The sequence below is a fragment of the Pantherophis guttatus genome, chromosome 1 (assembly GCF_059756535.1).
Source record: "Pantherophis guttatus breed Tessera chromosome 1, ASM5975653v1, whole genome shotgun sequence".
Classification (NCBI taxonomy): Eukaryota; Metazoa; Chordata; class Lepidosauria; order Squamata; family Colubridae; genus Pantherophis; species Pantherophis guttatus.
The window spans coordinates 213,927,988-213,940,818 of record NC_142063.1 but is presented as its reverse complement, the minus strand read 5'-3'; the positions used below and the strand labels follow the sequence as shown (position 1 = coordinate 213,940,818).

The 12,831-nt window shown below is 44.2% G+C and overlaps 1 protein-coding gene across 4 annotated transcripts in view; it reads right to left on the bottom strand.

The window, feature by feature from the left end:
- The window catches only part of KIDINS220 (kinase D interacting substrate 220), a 71,636-nt gene extending 60,924 nt beyond the window's left edge, over nt 1-10,712 (bottom strand). For all 4 annotated transcript variants that reach the window (XM_034432055.3, XM_034432051.3, XM_034432053.3 and 1 more), the window contains exon 1: nt 10,376-10,712. The gene's annotated coding sequence lies outside the window, so the exon portion shown is untranslated. The remainder of the gene's footprint in view (nt 1-10,375) is intronic.
- Nucleotides 10,713-12,831: the final 2,119 nt, after the last annotated feature.

Sequence of the window (12,831 nt, the reverse complement as noted above, 5' to 3'; positions counted from 1 at the left end):
AGGTCCACCACTGGAGGGAGTTGAGAAGAGCTGGAGGGAGGGATACTCTGCGAAGTGAAGTGCTGGAGTGAGACTTCTGATGGGGAAGGAGGAACCATTGTAGCTCCCTGCTGTGGAGGCAAGACCAGGGCACAATCCCATAGGTTGAAACCATTTTGCCCAGGAGGCAGGATAGTCCAAGGACCGAGGAGGTCCGGTCCGTAACACTGAGAAGAGCAAGGGAGCGCAGGCTGACCTGACGGTCGCGAGATAGGGAGACCGTGGACGCCCTGGTGTCAATTACCATCCCTAGGTGTTGAAGGGTAGTGGAGGGAGTCAGGTGGCTCTTAGGCCAATTAATAGAGAAGCCATGACTCTGAAGGACCTGGATAGTAGTGGCCAGGTCTTGGTGGGCGGTCCAAAGGGAAGAAGATTGTATAAGGGTATCATCTAAATAAAACTGGATTCTAATCGGGAGGGAGCGGATATGGGCCACAAGAGCCGCCATAATCTTGGTGAAAACCCTGGGGGCAGAGGAAAGGCCAAAGGGAAAGGCAACATATTGGTAATGCGCTCCGCAATAGTGGAAATGGAGGTACTTACAGAAAGCAGGATGGATGGGGACGTGGAGGTAAGCCTCCGTCAAATCAATAGAGGAAAGGAAATCTCCCGGTCTGAGAATCTCGAGGATAGTACGGAGGGTATGCATCTTGAACTGGTGAGTAATTAAGAACCGGTTCAGAGCCTTCAGATCAAGGATGGCCCTCCACCCCCACCAAGGACTTCCTCGCTATGAACAAACGAGAATAGAAACCCTGACCTCGCTCGTTGGGGGGGGAATGCGTTGGACCGCTTTAATGGAGACTAGGTGGTCGATAGCCTCGGAAACCAAGGCTCGCTTAACCCTGTCCCTAGAGAGGGGGCAAGTGAGGAAAACAGTCGGGGGAAGGGAGCGAAACTCGAGAGTGAGAACGGACTGGATAGTTTGTAAGACCCATGAATCTGAAAGATACCCTCCATTGGTCAGCAAAAAGGGCCAGACGTCCGCCAATGGGAGCGGACAAGGGCAGATCACCTGGACCAACGAAAAGGCCTACCCCTACCCCCCCCAAAAGGGGCGCTTTGGGGGAAACCTGTTACCCTGTCTAACCTGGGGATCAGGTTGGAGAGATCGGGATTGGAAGGGCCGCTGATAGAAGCCGGAATCCGAGGCACGAAAGGACTGAGCCCTGGGATAAGGAGAATATTGGGATTTGCTGCATCTAGAGACAGAAGGCAATATCTTGCGGTGGTCCCTGGTTTCCACCAGGAGCGGTTCTAACGGAGGTCCGAACAGGGCATCAGCTGAGTAGGATGAAGAAGCAAGTTGCCACTTGCTCCTGGCATCCGCTTGCCAATTCCGGAGCCAGAGATGCCGCGAGGTAATAGTAGAACCTATGTCTTGGCAGTGAACCGAGCGGAGTTCAAGGTGGCATCCGCCGAGTACTCCAAAGCGGCAGCAATCTTGTTCAAGTCCTGATGCATACGTGTATCAGACGGAGGCAACCTGTCCTGGAGTTGTTTGAGCCAAAGGAGCGATGCGCGGTTGAAGAATAAAGCCAAAGTAGCTGTCCGGATGGCCCAAGCCGCCGCCTGGTGTCCTTTAAACAATGTCTTTTCAGCCCGTTTGTCCTCTGGGCGTAAATAGTCCTTGGCGGAGCCCGTTACCCGGGATGAGGATGCTAGAGCAGCGACAGGGCCATCCACCGGTGGGACCTGCAAGATGTGGGATAGTGCTGGAGCGGCCTGGTAAAGACGCTTGACCAGACCATTGGGGGCAGGACCCGCTCCAGGTAGAGACCATTGTCGCTGAATGACATCTGTGAAAAGCTTTGGAGCAGGCACCAACTCAGGCACAACAGCGGGCTCGACAAATAAAGATGTAGCAGGGTCCGAATTTCCAGATGTCATTCCACCAGGCGCGGAAGAGCAACCTAGTCTTGTAACTGCAAGGGCCTTGTAAAGCAAGGACTTGAAAAGCTGGGGCTTAAAGAGTCCTATGAAGGCGGGCTGGTCAGGGCCCAAGCTCTCATCATCAGATAGAGCCATCTCTCTGGCTTCCTCCTCCTCCGACACCGAACCCTGTTCAGATTGCTCAGGAGAGTAGTGCCCCCCAGAAACGTCTTCCTGGGAGGACTGGAGATGGTGAGAACGAGCCAGAACCTGTTGAGGCAAAGGCTGGAGAAGACCCTGCTGTAATCCTTGGACCAGGCCCTGTTGGATTGCCCTGGCTATGATTGTCTCCAGAGAGGCTGGAGGAGTAATGTCCTGAGGATCCACCCTAGGAGAGGGGGACCGTGGAGGCGGAGAGCCCCTGGCAGATTCCTGGGTTTCTTCCTCCAGTGAATCCAGACCGCTGGGGTCAGGCATTGTCTGGAATAAAGGCTCAATGCCCGGAGGTGGGGGAGGGCCATATGGTATCAGGCGATCCGGAGAGAGATCCCTCCTGGGTTGTGGATCTGCGGCCTGAGGTGAATGAGAGGCCGAAGCCTTACTCTCAGTGGCTGGAGGCTGTTTTTGCACCTTAAGAATAGCCTTTTCCAAGGCTTTATGACATCTGAGCTCCTCCTTGGAAGGCTTTGGAGCACTAGGGACTGCAGCCTTAGGTAAGGCCCTCTTGGGGGGGTGGACATACAGAAGGGCCCTCCCCAGGATCACTGGTATGTCTGCGTCACCCACCCCTGGCAGTCGGAGCTGATCGGTGCTGCCTCGTGGCGTCTGCCATCTTGGAATTGCTGCCGGCAACTCTGGGAGCAGGAGGCAGTGAAAATAAGAGCCCCTGGAACACTTATCTGACAGCCGGCTGAATCCCACGCAGCAGGAGATCTCAAAAAAGCCGAATCGAGGCCAGGGAATAAAGCCACTAACTGCAGGCAGGAAAGGAAGCGGCAAGTATAAAAACGCCCCCGAATCAGTTGCTTCCTTCTCGGCGGGTGGAGATAAAGCTGCTGGGCGAAAGCCGAGCAACCAGGCAGAAAAGGAAGTTTCCGAAGTTGTTGGGATAAAGCCGCTAGCCATAGGCAGTAAAAAGCAGTTAGTAAAAAACACCCCCGAATCGGCTGCTTCACACTCGGCGGTCGGAGATAGAGCTGCTGGGAAAAAGCCTTTAAAACGCGAGGGGAGCTCACCTGGTGACGAGGGGAGGCTGAGGGGAGCCGCGATGATCACCGCGCTGCCCCTCTGAGGGAAACTGCCGGCCGGCAGTACCACGCCGCTCCGTGGCCTTCGGCAGGATCAAGTCAGTACCCTTCACGCCAGAATCCACAAACACAGTCCGAAAAACAGTCCAAACGTCGTAACCGGAAAGATCTAAGAATTTGAAAGTCCAATCAAGATAGAAAAGAGAGGAATAAATTAGGTCTAGGAAGACACGACTGTCCAGCATAGACCGAGTCGAAACAATGGGCAACTCCAGCAGAGGGCGGAGTCTTTCAAGGCTGCAGACTCGGTCCTATGCTGTGCAGGAGTCCAATCCCATGCCTGACTGCCGTTTCCTTTCGATGAGGAGAATAAACAAGTGATCATTAGTAATCAAACTTTGCTGCTGAAAGATTGTGCAAATGTATTATTACCATGTACTTATTTAAATAAGGAAACTAGTAGTATTAGTTACAGATAAAACAGAAACTGGAATTCTCTCCTATATTCCAATTCAATATACTTTAATATTATTCATCTTGAAGTTAGGAGGTAAAATTTCCATTGCATAAAGATATGCTAATAGACTTTGTAAAAACCAGGGGAAAAGACGCAATATTCCCTTCATGTTTCCTTTCATAACTTGTCATTTTTTCTCAACTAAAATGCATTCCACACTTTACAATGTTGTTTTAACATAAGTGCACTCTGTTGTCACATTTTTTTAAAAAATTCAACGTAGAAATTCTCCTGATTTGCATACTGTGAGGAAGCAAGTGAATTCTGGGCCTGTAATTATATAGATTACCGTACTTGCAGTAAGACTATCTCACAGAATGTACACAGAAGTGAGTGGTTAGATCTCCTAGCATTAATAATGAATGCTAATATAACTCTTTGAAAAATCAGTTCTGAGTGAGAAGTTCAAAATAATAAAAAAGAAGGAACTGAATATTTCCTGCAGACAGTATTTCCTAAAAACATGGACGACTATCAAATTTGCAGATACAGCAAATTAATGAAGTTGGGGGGGAAATGGGGAAAAAGGGGTTGATAGCAAGTTTCTAGATTCCCTACAAAAAAGCTTATTTTATCAATTTTTGAAATATTTTTACATTCTAAAAATAAGAAAATGGAGTAATATACAGTGTTTCTGTATGACTTTTAGTAATAATTATAAATGGAAATGAAATGCCTATGTAGACAAAGATTAGATTAATTTTATATGCTACTACATGAGCCTTATTTTTTATTTTGTTTATCTTTTATTTTAATCACTATAATGTATGTCATTTTAAACTGCACAAATCATGATTGTATTTTGTTATTCATTATATTTCACCAATATATTTTCAAAAAATTAAAATGTAACTTTCAGATTCTTCCTTTCTCTGAAGCTTGGGCCACCAAAGAAGTACTGTATAGAAAATAGCCTGGATCACTGGCAATAATGCACATCTACTGGTAGGTATCATAAAGATTTACAAAAAGCTACGAAACCTAAACTACTAGAAGATCAAAGTAAATTTATAAGCCAACAACAAAGGACATTTGATATGTTATAATTATAACCTCATTTTTTACTCAAGAACTTTTAACATACTGCAAATAACAGATCATAGCTTGTTATTTTGCAAGAAGGTTCTTGTGATCCAACCTATAATTAAGAAAAATGCATAAATCCATTTTTTATAGTTTGATAGCAAGCTGTATCATGTAGTCATAGCCCTGTTATATTCTATGGATGCCACATCCTGGAGTTTGACAGTCAAAAACAAAAGCTACATATGCTGTAGCATTATTTTACTGATTGATTACCTGTCAGGTAGGACAAAAATAGCTGAGGATACACAAGGAAAATCAACCTTTAAACTCCCTAGAATTGTTAAACCACAGGTTACTGAACTGCCTTAGGACAAGTATTGAAAGAACTGAACTGTAGCTTTCATTCTATATTCAAAAGCTGACAACATATGTTCAGTTCAAGTTTCTAGTAAGATGCGCCTTCCTATTCCTGAAAAAAAGTTAGGAAAATGGCAGAGAAAAAAAGGGGGGTTTCCCCACCAGTATTCAGTTCTGTTGTTTATTTATTTTATTTATTTTATTTTTAAATTTATATACCGCCCTTCTCCCCGAGGACTCAGAGCGGTGTACAACCAGAATTAAAAAACATGAAATACAAATATTAAAAAACAATTAAAATATATATAAATTTGGCCCAAAATTAAAAATACAAACCAATTAAAACATTTAAAATTTCTTCTTAAGCCAGCCCGGCTTGCTGGAAAAAGTGGGTTTTAAGGGCACGGCGGAAGGCACTAAGGTCTTGGATTCTCCTTATCTCTGGGGGCAACTGATTCCAGAGGGTAGGTGCCCCCACAGAGAAGGCCCTCCCCCTGGGTGTCACCAGCCTACATTGATTGGCTGATGGCACCCTGAGGAGGCCCTCTCTGTGGGAGCGCACGGGACAATGGGAGGTCGTCGGTAGCAGCAGGCGGTCTCGAAGATAGCTAGGCCCGATGCCATGGAGCGCTTTAAAGGTGATAACCAACACCTTGAAGCGCACCCGGAAGACCACTGGGAGCCAGTGCAACTCACGCAGGAGCGGTGTTACATGGGAGTGCCTTGTTGATCAGTGCAGTCTGCAAAGTATTTGAAAGCAAGTGGCCTTCACAAAAAAATACAGTCAATCTCTACTTTAACCTCAGTGAAAATCTACAATAGAATTAAACATACTTATTTAGCAGAACTCATGGTGAATTCTGTACTTCTAAGGATCCTACTTCTTAGGATTTGCTTAGGATTTGCACACTTAAAGTACTATTTTTAGAAGTTTAACTTCCGGCCAAGACAGAACAGAACAGAATAACAGAGTTGGAAGGGACCTTGGAGGTCTTCTAGTCCAACCCCCTGCTTAGGCAGGAAACCCTACACCACTTCAGACAAATGGTTATTCAATATCTTCTTAAGGTTCCAGTGTTGGAGTAACTTCTGGAGACAACTTGTTCCACTGGTTAATTGTTCTGTCAGGAAATTTCTTAGTTAGGTTGCTTCTCTCCTTGATTAGTTCCCACCCATTGCTTCTTGTCCTATCCTCAGGTGCTTTGGAGAATAGTTTGACTCCTTCTTTGTGGCAGCCCCTGAGATATTGGAACACTGCTGTCATCTCTCCCCTACTCCTTTTTTTCATTAAACTAGACATACCCAGTTCCTGCAACCGTTCTTCATGTTTTAGCCTCCAGTCCCCTAATCATCTTTGTTGCTCTTCTCTGCACTCTTTCTAGAACCTCCACATCTTTTTTACATCGTGGTGACCAAAACTGGATGCAGTATTCCAAATGTGGCCTTACCAAGGCATTATAAAGTGGTATTAACACTTCACATGATCTTGATTCTATCCGTGTTTAGGCAGCCTAGAACTGTGTTGGCTTTTTTGGCAGCTGCTGCACACGGCTGGCTCATTTTTAAATGGTTGTCCACTAGGACTCCAAGATCCCTCTCACAGTTACTACTATTAAGACAAAGCTCATGAATTTCTTTAACATTATCATTTAAACAGTAAGAGTATCCTCGCATAAAGTATGTTAACTTAAAGGCTCAAGAGGTAAAGGTGCTTTTATATGACAAAATTTACTACCTAGTGAGACTTTAAGCCTGCAGAATGTTAAATAAGAAAAAGACCATAGAGTAGACTACTTATATTGGCTGTATTTTACTATAGTACACAAAGAACTCACTCTCAAGTTTATGTCACTTTTCATTGTGTTCTTTATTATTTTTTCTACAGTGTATTACCTACCTTCAGGAAATTGGGGATAAAGCTTCCATAGAGAAATGGAATGTATTCCTATGTAGACAATTTTAGTAATACAGCAGTTTTAAATAAGAATGCTTAAGATTAGAGCAACTCTATCCATATATCCTAAGATGAGCAATGGCTCTGCCAACATATGCAGTACTGCAGCTAACCAAAACTCTTTCAGTTGAAACAACTGCTTAAAAAGCAATTTACACTCTTTATTATTCCATAGTAAAGATTTTATCCTTTCTAATTTATTTTTTAATATTCAGAATTAATTTTGTTCATGAGCTTTTGGACTCAAAAGTGTTCAATATTCTCACAAAATAATTTATATAAGAGAAACATTTGTCTTCTGTACTAATTTTAATTTTTTACAGATAAAATGCTGTGAAACCAATGTTATCCATTAATACAGCTACAATTACAAAAAGTTTTCCCTCATTACACTATTACCAACCTTTGACTTTTCTGCAAACAAGTGGAAAGACTCTCTTATCAAAAATATAGAATTTTACTACACTTAAACAACACTTTGTTTACCACTTAGACAAGTTCAATAATTAACACTTGTTTATCACACAGAACCACAAAGTAGGCTAGAAAAATATCTACTCAGTCTAATTATTTACACAACATATTCATTCATGGGTTCTTTAATTAATAGATTTTTGTTTGATTTACAAGACACAATGAGCCATAAACACCACTGAGTTCACAAACAACATATAGTTGTTCAAATGTGTTCTGTAAAAATAAACACATCATTAAATCCAGGTAAATTGACACTTGCCCACATCTGGAGGGCCGCATATTGGTAAATAAAAGACTTTATCTGGCAAGCAACTCTAAGGGTCTCTGTCTCTGTCTCTCTCTCTGTCTGTCTGTCTCTCTCTGCAAATACTAACCCTTTCAAACAATTTTTAAAATGTCAAAAATAATTTTAACATGTGTTTGGATAGCAAGCGCACCAATGTTTAGTAGCCAAATCCTTCAATTTACACATTGTTTCAATTTACTCAATGCGGTGTATCCTCCTTTGCTTCATTTGAACTCAAAATGGCATGCCGTTTCAAATCTTTTCAAATATTCCAACTCTGCCACCTTGCAAAATAAAGGAAGCCACATATATTCTTGCCAGGTTTCATATACAGTATGTCACCCTAATGTGGCCAGTGTGCATTTATCACTAAGTGCTCTGCAAGGCAAGAAATTATGCTAGCCTATTATAACAATCAGATTTTAATGAAAATACCGACAGTTTCATTGGTTATTACATTGCAAAAGAGTTGACAAATTTAATGAAAATTAAATTTTACAAACTGCAAAATCCATAGAAAGGAAGACGCCTAGGTCAGATGATCATATAACAGCCGTGGCCAGAGGAGCTTTCTATCAGGTTCGCCTGATTCGCCAATTGCGTCCCCTTTCTAGACCGGGACTCATTATACACAGTCACTCAAGCCCTTGTCATTTCCCGACTTGACTACTGCAATGCTCTCTACATGGGGCTCCCCTTGAAGTGCACCCGGAAGCTCCAACTGGTCCAGAATGCGGCCGCGCGAGTAATTATGGGAGCAACATGGCGCTCACATGTAACACCTCTTCTACGTGAGCTGCACTGGCTTCCGGTGGCCTTCCGAGTGCGCTTCAAGGTGTTGGTTCTTACCTTTAAAGTGCTCCATGGCTTAGGACCTGAGTACTTACGAGACCACCTGCTGCAACCGATAACCTCCCACCAACCAATACGCTCTCACAGAGTAGGCCTACTCATAGTACCATCATTAAAACAATGTCGTCTAGTAATTCCAAGGGAGAGAGCCTTCTCTGTGGGGGCACCTACTCTTTGGAACAAAATACCCCCTGGAATACGAACAATCCCAGATCTTTGCACTTTCCGACGTGCCCTGAAGACCTTTCTGTTTCAACAAGCAGGGCTAGCATAAACATCTAAATTCTATGCCAAGATCTTAGCAGATACACCAAGTTGACTCAATTTATCATTTACTGTTTATAAAAAAAATAATAATAATATTATATGTATATGAAATCTTAATCTGTTCACCGCCCTGAGTTCTTCGGGAGAAGGGCGGTATAGAAATTCAATAAATAAAAATAAATAAAATAAATAAAAAATAAATAAATGGTGGAACACAGCACGTAATGATTCGTAACTACAATGCCATTTAATCCCTGCTTCAGAACATTGGATTAAACCTCAAAAAAGTCTGGGCAAACACAAATGGGGGGGGGTTGTTTTTATATACATATACATATACATGTAGGTCTTTGGTTATTCGGGTCTTCTCCCACGTAAAATTGGAAGTGTCTTGGCGACGTTTCGACGAAGTCTCATTCGTCATCTTCAGGCTGGTGTTCTCTATACATATACATATACATATACATACATACATACATACATACATACATATATATATAAAGTCAAGGCAGCAAACACACCCAATATTCATTCCCCTTCCTACTGTCCCCCCAACTATCACCCTGTGAGGGTGGGTTGGGCTGAGAGCGAGTGGCTGGCCCAAGGTCACCTCAGTCAGTTTTCATGCCTAAGGAGGAACTGAAACTCAGGGTTTTCCTGGTTATCATAACCTAATGCCTTAATAACCCCTAGACTAAACTGCGGGTGTCTGTCTGTCTGTCTGTCTGTCTGTGTCTGTCTGTCTCTCCTATGCTTGTTTTCAACTACCAAAATGCCAAACTGATGAACATTAAGCATTCCGCTCTTGTCCCCTTGGGTATCAAACAAACCTAGACATCTTCCCAGGTCTTTCGGTGTTCTTGCCTTAAGCGAAAACTCATTGAACGTTTGGCATTTTGGTAGTTGAAAACAAGCATACGAGAGAGAGAGCGAGAAACAGACATACAGACTGACACCCGCAGTTTAGTCACCCTAGGGGTTATTAAGGCATTAGGTTATTATAGCCAGGAAATCCCTGAGTTTCAGTCCCTCCTTAGGCATGAAAACTCAAAGCAACCAACTCGGGGAAGAACCGGCGGAATCCAAGATAACGGCCAGTTGTTGTTTTTTTTCCCTATTCCCCTGTACGCATTCGCACTTGTACGCCTGTACGCCACTAGCTAAATGAACAGGTTCCTCAGCCACCCCCAGCCCCGCAACCCAAAGCGTCGACCGATTTCAAACGTGCGGGAATGGAAGGGGAAGAGGCGACCACCTGTTCATAGGTCGCTGGGCAGCGGCTTCTCTCTCACACACACACACACCTTCAAATCCCCATCCAGTTCACAACCGCCTGCGTTAGGCTAAAAGCTTGGGAATGAAGGCAGGGAACGAAGGCGGCTGAGAAGCTCCGCTCCCTTTGTCTGACGGCCCGCGACCACCGCCCTCCCCAACCCCCACTCCCCTTGCCGCGCCGTTTACTTCGCTTGCACGCCCTTTACCGGCGAAATGGAGCGGACGAGGACGAGCGTTTGGAGGAGGAGGCGGACGGCGCTGCTGCTGCTGCTGTTGACGTGGTGGTGGTAGCAGTACGATAGTGGTAGCGGTGGTGGTGGGAAGGCGGTTGAGGAGCGTTCCATCTCCTTCAACCCAAAGAGACGGTAGCCATCTTCGCCTAGCTGCCGGCCAGGTCACGTGAGCCGCGTGCGCGCGTGCCCGCCCGTCTTGCTCCCCCGCCCTCGAAGGAGGCCAAGGTTCTGGAGCACGCGCCGAGCTGGATACCCCCACCCCTTCCGCTATTATATGGCGCGCTCGCGACCTCCGCGGGAGCCGAACGTTAAAAAAAACGGGGTGGGGGGTGTACTTCGAACGGCTCCGCGCGACCCAATTGGCTAATGAGTTCCTACCGTTAATTGACCTGCCACGGCCCAACAACGGCATCGAAAGCCGTTGAGAAGTCTCGCAGCATCGGGAAGGGGGGGCTGGAAGGGGGAGGGAAGGAGATGGAGATGTTTATGGTTGCCTAAAATCCTCCTCAGCTCCATCAGGCGTTTCCCCTTGCGGATGTTATTTATAGCTATGCACGGATACACAAACACGGAGGACGTTGTAAACCGTGGTGGAGCCGAAACAAAATTAGAAACGCCAGAAATAAAATCCGTTTCAAAGAGGTGCGAAAAGGTGCTTTTTCCAAAAGGCAACTGGCCTTCCTTGGTGTTTTCTTCGAAAAGTTTCGCGTCTTGGATGAGAAGCGAAACGTTTTTTTAAAAAAAAAAAACCACCAAGAAAGGCCAGTTGCCTTTTGGAAAAAGCACCTTTGGGACGATAATGACCTGGATGCTCTATAGACAGGTTTCAAAAATGAGCATGCAGATATTCAATAATGTGTAGGCAGTTTAGATTTAAATGCATGCTGTTACACGATTCAACAGGATATATAGAATTTGGTAATTCGATAAGGCTCAGGTTTACCTAACATGCTTTTGCATGTAATTGGAAACTCTCTTCAAATTAACCCTGAACTATTAACCACATTATTGGGTTTTAATAAGGAGCTGGAAGAAAATGTCAATAGTTTGTGAAAGATGATTACAGGAATATGAACTGAGAACTCAGTGTATGAGATGTTCCTTTCCCTTTGCCCCCAAGAATCATATACTGTATAAATCTGAAATCCTGTTAGTAGCATCTAATTCACCTTGTGTGTGTTAATTTTCAGAAGAATGTGTAAACTGTTCAAATTTGGAGGATTTGCTTTGCTAACCTGCCTTCAGCTGTCCTGGTGGTTCAAGATAGGTACTGTTCCAAATGCAACTATGGAAAAAAAGTTTCCATGCTGCTTTTCCTTTTTCACACAGTGGCCTTGCCTTATCAAATATCATTGGCTCTACATAACATTCATACCCATTTTGTCATCCTCTTCTGGAATAACTGCTGAGATAATCCAGTTGCTGAGATCAATATTCTGGCAATTGTCCGATATACCATAGTCAGCAGGTGTGTCCAACTCATTGCCCACCTTAACTATTGAATAGCATGTATTTTATACTAGCTGGATGCCCATGCTTCGCTACGGAACTATGTGATCAGGCGTGATAAATTGACACTTAAAGCGTGAAACTTAATGTACAATGTGTAACTCCGTAGCATCAGAGCATGTTAATACAAGGCAACTGGCAGTGGAACAGAGAGGGAGGGGGAGTAAATGTCCCAGCCCGCAGGCCGGATGAGTCATACGCTGGCCACGCCTGGTTTAGCAAAGGGGTAGAATCAGAGCATGTTAATATAAGGCAACTGGCAGTTGGGACAGAGTTCCTTTCAGGTGGGGAGGGGGAGTAGAACGTCTAACTCCTTAGCATCAGAGTGTATGAATATAATACTGTATATGAAATACTAATGATCTGATGGCCATTTCGAAAAATCCTTTCTTAGCGAGCACCTAGAAGTGGAACATACATGCCAAATTTCAACTTTGTAGGCTTTACAGTACTGGTGATTTCGTGATGAGTGAGTGGTATTTGGCTTTTATATATATAGATACGGCCCAGGACAATTTCTCTTCACTCAACGTAGCCCAGGCAAACCAAAAGATTGGACAATCATGGTCTAGACAGTATGTCAGTTGCTCAATATGAGCATCAGTAAAATTAACAGGCATATCATAAGAATTTATTTTTTGAGTCAAAACACTGTAATGATAGTTTTGCCCAACGGTATCATAACTTAACTCATCTGAAGTTCAACTTCTGGAGACATCCAGATCAAGGAAAGAGTGTATGTGTATACACTCGAGTCAGTTTTGAGTCAGTTTTTGACTCCTAGTGACTGCCTGGATTAGTCCTGCAGCTTTTTGTCAACGTTTTTCAGAAGTGACTTGAACTTGCCTACTTCCTAGGGCTGAGAGGGACTTACTAGCCCAAAATCACCTACCTACCTATGTGCCTAGGTTGGGACTAGA